The following is a 7,327-nucleotide window of genomic DNA, read 5'->3' as shown; positions in this document are numbered from 1 at the left end:
TTAACATCCCATTTCTGCTTTTTTAAAAACTTTTTTTCTTAATTTTATTTCTGTTGGATGTAAAGAAAAAGAATTATGGGTACTCATCAAGTTTGTAAAACTTATAGGAGCTTTCCTTCTTTGGGCAAATCTCTCCCTTCCTTTCTCTCCTCTTCATTTTTATAGCCATAAAATTAGCATTTAATGGTTTGAACTTGGTTTTATACAAAATATTTTTTTAGTTTCTTTATCGCAAAACTAACTAATTAGTTTTGTTTATAATTAAATATTTTGATAATAAATTTAAATTCTCTTTTGGAGCATGAGCAAGTGCTTGCTGCTTCAATTCCTAACTTTGTAGGTGGAGTGAATTAAAACATCTGCCATTTGCCATTCATATCTTGACAAAAAAGATTAATTAATCTCGAATAGAGAATATTTATATAAATTAAAAAATAAATGATATGGCATGCAAGGTATTGAAATGTTGTTATTATAATGCCTCAAGTGTTTAAGAGATTTGAAAAGAATAATTAAACTTGAGACGAAAGATCAGAATAAAAGCTGGTGAAATAAATACGGCAGTGAGAAATAGTAAGCTTTGAAAACCTAAATAGGGAAGTGAAAAATTAGCAACGGAGGCTCAAGTGCGCAAAATAATTTTGCTAAGAACATTAGAACTAAGATAGCTCGAAGGAAAGTTGCGGATGTTGAGATTTATCCCTAAAGAGAGTAGTTAATCATTATAACTATAGATCATTTCGACAAGTTACTGATTTTATTACTATTCAATATTCCAATAGATATATTTTAAGGTTTGATATGTACCATGAGCCTCACGCTTAGGTTCCTTGATTGCTTTTCACCACAATATTTTGTACTACCTCCAATCCTAATTATAAGAGTCAGTTGACTAATTTGAAAAGATTAAAAAAGTAAGTTGAGTTAGTTATTTGTCCTAAATAGGTGTTGTTTTTTCTAAAATATCCTTATTAATCAAGTATATTAACTAGAACTGTAATTATTAGACGAATTATCTTGAAAAAAATTGAGTAAATATGATAGACAATGTAGATTGGGGTCTTATATTTAGGATCAAAATAAAAGTCAAACAGGGTTTTATATAAGTACCGGAGGGGGTAGTATGTTTTTCCCTCCAAAGAAGGCAGAAACATACACTTGGTTTTTAAATTTTATACTCCAATTTAGTCTCTTAACTTAAAAGAAATATTTTTAGTTCTTTAACCTTAAAATTATTAATGTTAAATGATGATGTTTGATATCAAAAATTAAACTTAATATAGTAGTATTTGAGAATATTTTCTTAACAATCAAAATCTCAATTTTAACGTTTTTTTCTTGCCCCAGACAAATAATAGAAATCTAATGCTGAATTTTTTTTAAACATCCATATAGCTGAAGAAAGAGAAAGAAAGAGATTTACAGCAGAAATAAAGCTTAAACTCTCAGAAATAAGCTGCTGGGAAGGAAAAGAACTAAGCAAACACTCTAAGAAAATTCATGGACACATTACACTCTCTTGGCATAATGGAAAATGATGAAGAAAAATGAACTTCCTCTACCCCCAACTTGGTATTCGAGAGGCCAGGGCTTCCCAACTAAACCACAATCTTCTGGGAAAATTACACTCAGGTCCCACAGAGTACACTTAATATCAAAAAGGTCCCACGAAATCACGAAATGATTCTGAAGTCCCCAGGGACCTGTGTGTAATTAATTCTAATTGTGAAATTACCTACTTACCCCTGTTAATTTTATTGCAACAATTCGTTTACAATCTCAACAGTGGCTGTTAACAACCCGAGAAGACGTGATTGACAACCTCGGCAGTGCTTATGACAACTCACTCTGTGGAATGCCAGGGGCGTTGTTGAGGTTGTTAACCACCTCTTCTCGGGTTGTTAACAGCCACTGTTGATGTGTAAATAGGTTCTAATTTTATTTACAATCTCAACAGTGTGTTAACAACCCGAGAAGACGTGATTGACAACCTCGGCAGTGCTCATGACAACTTACTGTGTGGAATACCAGGGCGTTGTTGAGGACCACCTCTTTTCTCGGGTTGTTAACAGCCACTGTTGAGGTTGTAAATAGGTTCAAATTAACAGGGGGTAAGTAGGTAATTTCACAATTAGAATTAATTACACACAGGTCCCTGGGACTTCAGAATCATTTCGCGATTTTAAGGGACCTTTTTGATATTAATTGTGTTCTGTGGGACTTGAGTGTAATTTTCCCAATCTTCTTTAACCCACGATAAGCCCCTCTAACAAAGTATATACATCATTGAGATTCTCTCTTCCCCTCTCTCTTGCAGAAGCCCAACACACTTCTCACTTAGGCTAGGCCCATTAAATGTGGACCTATTAGTCATGGGTCCATCAAAATTTTAAAGTTAAAGGATAAAATTAAAAACTTTGTATAAAATAAAAGACTAAAAAATATATATACTTTAGCCTTTAAAAAATAATGTTAGACATGATGCTTTCAAACCATCACGTATTCTTCAGAGAATAAATGACGAGCCTATATGTGACTGTCATCAATAATCATGTACACGTAAAAATTAACTGACACATATTGACAATTTGTGTAGTGTCAATTGGTTTTCACTTTAGTGTTTTCTATGCTTTTTTTTAAAGAATAATGTTAGACATGGTATCCATATGTTTCTAAGTGCCACTACTCAAGTTCATTAAACTGAAAAGAAAGAAACAAATGGGGAACTCAAAATTCATAGCCAGACTCACCCCTTCTGCGGTAATATTTACACAAGAATGCATACAAAACCCAGCTTACCGCACTTAAGGTGGCCAATAGCAAATAGTAATTGTCTAGGCTTGCCTCGTTCATATCATCAGAGAACCAACTTGAGTTTTCCTTTTGAGCTTGTCAATACTTCCACCACACTAATGAGTAGAGCACTGACAAAGCTTCCCACCCCAAACACATTTGTATATAATGCAATCCCCAACATTTTCTTATTCTCTGGAACTTCACTGTAAAAAAACTCTTGCGTTGCCACCACAGTAAAAATGTCTGAGATTCCCAGCAAAACATACTGTGGTATCAACCAGAATATGCTCAAATTCACAATTTCTAACTTTGATCCTGCTTCTCTCATTTCCCTTCCAATCTTTAGCCTTTTCGCTTCTACCGTAGCTGCAATCACCATGGCTACCACTAAGAGAGCCATTCCAATTCCCATTCTTTGAGTTACACTTGTCCCTTGTCCTGATGAGTGATTAACTGAGACATTGGTATGAAGATTTTGCCATATAGTGGCATTAGCAGTATTATGGATAGTGTAATGGCACTTTGCAGTGTGGCTGGAGGGATCTTGAAATTTTTGATGATGTTTCTCTCATTGTCATTCCTTGTTTTGTGAAAAAAGTCGGAGGTTGTTGGAATATTACTGCAAACACAAGAAGCATTGTCCATATAGGGATTAGCCTTAGCACAACAACCTTGGAGTTTGCTACCATAACTGTGCTGCTTTTAGAATTCTCATTCAACTCCTTTAGGTTTTCCATGTTATCATGACATAGAGGTTTTTCTTGAAGCCTATTTCACCCAAAAGAAAAAACACAACCCTTTAATTTAACAGTAAACTAACTGTATGCGAACAAAATTTTTAAAGGAGAAAAGGTAACTTACTTACTCCATCTCCTTTATTCTGGCTCCTCTTTTGGCAGAGAAATCTTAGAACGGAAACACTTCAATGCATAAGCTTTGATAGATTGAACTTGTTGTTTAAAGGGCTTCTTTGTCTTATTACTATCTTTATATACATATATGGGGCTTCCACATAAGAACACCAACATAGACACGGCCATTGACATTGCAGGAATTAGACTTCCACTGCAAACGCCAAAAATACCAACCTGAAAGAACACAGTCTTCTTATTGGGCTGTTATCTTCTTGCTATGAGGCAATTCTTCATCTTCTTCAAGTTGATTTGCTCCAAAGGCTTGTAAAGATGGGTTGTGCCCACCTTGGCCTAGTGAGATCAGAAAAGAGATGAAGAGGAGAAATGAAGAAGACAGTTTTTTTGCTTCCCGCAGACCTTGACCTTACCACTGTTGTGGATGCCAATGCCGTAAGTCCCTGACCAGAGCAAATAAACAAACACAGCCGCAAGCACACAATTATTTCACCATATCTAGAGAAGACAAATCCAAGTCAACAGAAAAAAAAATATTTTAGGAAATTGCTTCTTGAAGAGGTTGAGGAAGTTGTCAGACCAAAAAGAAAACTATTAGTACTTGATTTTTTCACGTTTCCTTGAACAGTTTTTTTAATCATGATAATTGGGTTTACTTCTGTTTGATGTCGTTTTGTTATGCTGTTGTGTGCCAGAAAATCTGCAAACAAGTTTGCTTCATTATATGATTAATTATATTATGGGAAAAAGGGACATCAATAAGTGTAAATGAAACAGTAGAAAGAAACCACTGATTAAAATCATTGAAAATTTTAAGAAAAATGGGTCACAAAATGGACTGAGATAATGACATGGCAACAAGCTTAATTAAGAAGGGGCATCTTGAATCGTTCTAAACGTCCAATACCGCTTTTATGTAACTTTTGGCAGCTAAAAACCCTATAATCAGTCCACTAACTCAATAAATGGACAAGAGGAGAGACTAATTGTGACTCTATGACTCATAGTTCCATTAACTCAACACATCCCCTTTCAAAAAAACTATTACATCTAGTCCTTAATATAAAAGCTAGTAACTAATCTGAAGAATTAAAAAAGGTAGTTAAGTTAGTTATTTGTAACAAATATGCATGTTTTCTTTTCTAAACTATCCTATTTAATCATGTGTGTGGCATTATCCCTCTATGAGAACCCTTTACAATCAATAGGGATATTTAAAAGAAAAATTATAAATTGGAAGATAATATGGATTGCGGTAGCCTTAAATTTAGGACCAATTCAATCCTCTAGCTAACTATTATATTAAATACCAGAGATAGTATTAGGAAGCCCATGAGCGGTTAAAAAGGAGATAAGAGAATGAAGTGTGATGACAAGAAAATGAACTAGAATTGTGAAGGGTGACTCACAACAAGATAGATGAAAGAGGAGGCCGTGATGGTGAATAATTGGGATAATAAGCATCAGCAATAGGTACCACAAACATTGGCATTATGGAGGTGAGGCCACACCAAGTGTTCACCATCTTCACAGCAGATGAGTTGCTCAGTTTCATAACATCTGTCAAAATGTCCCACTAAATTGGATGCCACCCTTTGAAGGCAAACCTCTATATCCCAGCAATGGCTGAATTTCGCATAAAAAGAACAACCTTCTACTCAATTACAATACACAACGAGATAATAATAAGGTCCTATTTGGTAAGAAGCATTGAGAATTAAGGTAAAAATCGTGATTGGGATTCGGATTGGAATTGAAAAAACACATTAAAAGAGTATTTAATTTCATGATTACTTGCTACTTGGGATTGAGCAAACTCGTATAAGTGGGATTGAGGAATACCACTTGGACAATACTACTTCCTTTTGTGGTATTACTCAATCCCACCTACATGGATTTGCCCAAGTAGCAAGTAATCGCTTATATTAAACATTCTTTTAATAGGGTTTCTCAATTCCAATCTCAATCCGAACCCTTACCTTCATTTTCAATGCTTGGTATCAAACAAGACCATAGATTATAATTGATGGAAATATGGATATAGATTTATACCTGTGAGGAGGACAAGACGTGTTGAGCTCTGGGTTGTGTGTCTGCTTGCCATGGGAAACAAGACGAGTAACTAGAGAATGAGTCTCCGAGGCCCTTATCAAAACAAGAAGGCTACGTACAGTATAAAATGGGTTATGTTCCTGCATGCGTAGCTAATTAGTACCTAACTACATATGTGTTTAGAGAGATTTATATAGGTGGATGGTAGGTGGGTTGTCTCTGATTCCTTAGCCTTAATGCGATACTATTTTGCCACTAGGCAGGCACTCTCAAGAGCGCCAGCTCCCTGCCTTGTATAGTATATAATCATGGAGCAATAAAGTAATTCATTTCTTAAGTCAGCCATAAACCCAAAACCACATCTACTCAGGATTTATCATCAACACAAAGGGAAATTGAAAACTGAAATTGCCCAGAAAGAGAAGCTTTTAAAGCACAAAAGGGCAAGAACATGCAATAAACACACATTCACAAGTAGGCATTCGACGTGCAAAATCTGAAGTTAAATGAAACAGTGATTATTAGGAAATCCAAGTGTGTGTGTTGACGTTAATTTGCCAAACATCTTTCATGATGATCACACACCTTTACGATGTACTTTGCTATGTGTTCATATATCATTGGCTTTCTGATGGGGTGCCAGGCTTTGACGGCTCATCACTATGTCTTCTGGTTGTTCAAAGTCCTCATTCACATATAAAAAAGAAGCACAAAGATACATGAGTGGTACTCTCTTTCCCTTTCAAGTAACACTAACACAACAAATGTGTTATTTACCTCCCTCATTTATGTCTGTTTTCAAAAACAGAAGAGACTTCATGTCTGTTTTAAACAAAACAGACATAAATTCACGTCTGTTTATTCAAAACAGACATTACTTCACTTCTGTTTAGCAGAACACAAGACGTTACTTCATGTCTATTTTCAAGTAAACAAACGTGAAGTGGCTTCATTTTAAAAAAAATTTGCCCGCAGCTCACATCAGTAGTTCATATCAGATCTGCTGTACTGCGAAGAACCTCCAGCTCGCAGCTATCTCGCGCGCAACTTTGATTTTTCAGTCTCTCCTCTCATTTCCTCTTCTCCGGGCAGTAGCCGTGAGCTACTCAAAGATTTTTCGGTCTCTCCTTCTGATTTCAGCTCTTCAAGGTCGTAGCCCCCCTCCATTGCATCACGGTTCTGCAGTAGCGTGTTGCAGCAGCTCGCCGTTGAAGCCGTGAAGCTCACATGCACAGCAGCTCACCGTCGTCGTCCTCTCTGTAGGCTGTTGATTCGAAGGCACGCCGAACAGTGAAGGTAAGTTCATTCAACCATTGCTATTGTGGGTTGTGTGTTGTTACGTGGGTGGTTTGAGTAGCTTGAGGAGTTTTGAATTGGTTTTGAGGTTGCCTGTTTAAATTTTTACTGAAGAAGATTGTGTTTAGATAGTTTAAATTTGTATTATTGATTGGGTAGAAATTTTAAAGATTTCAAGCCTTGTTAATCTTGTTAGAAAATAATGCATACAAGGTGTTTGTCAAAATGCCTAAGAGGGATTGCATTAGATAGTTTCCTATATGTATTGAATTTAGATTAAGGATTGGGTATACATTAAATTAGTAATGAAAAAA

At 35.7% G+C, this 7,327-nt stretch overlaps 1 pseudogene; it reads right to left on the bottom strand.

Moving 5' to 3' along the window:
* Positions 1-2,727: 2,727 nt before the first annotated feature.
* LOC114750280 (protein NRT1/ PTR FAMILY 5.8-like) lies at positions 2,728-5,241 on the bottom strand (annotated as a pseudogene).
* Positions 5,242-7,327: the final 2,086 nt, after the last annotated feature.

The sequence above is a fragment of the Neltuma alba genome, unplaced genomic scaffold (genome assembly GCF_004799145.2).
Source record: "Neltuma alba isolate B1F8T4 unplaced genomic scaffold, ASM479914v2 tig00006401_pilon, whole genome shotgun sequence".
NCBI classification, from domain to species: domain Eukaryota; kingdom Viridiplantae; phylum Streptophyta; class Magnoliopsida; order Fabales; family Fabaceae; genus Neltuma; species Neltuma alba.
This window is presented reverse-complemented; position numbering and strand designations above follow the sequence as displayed.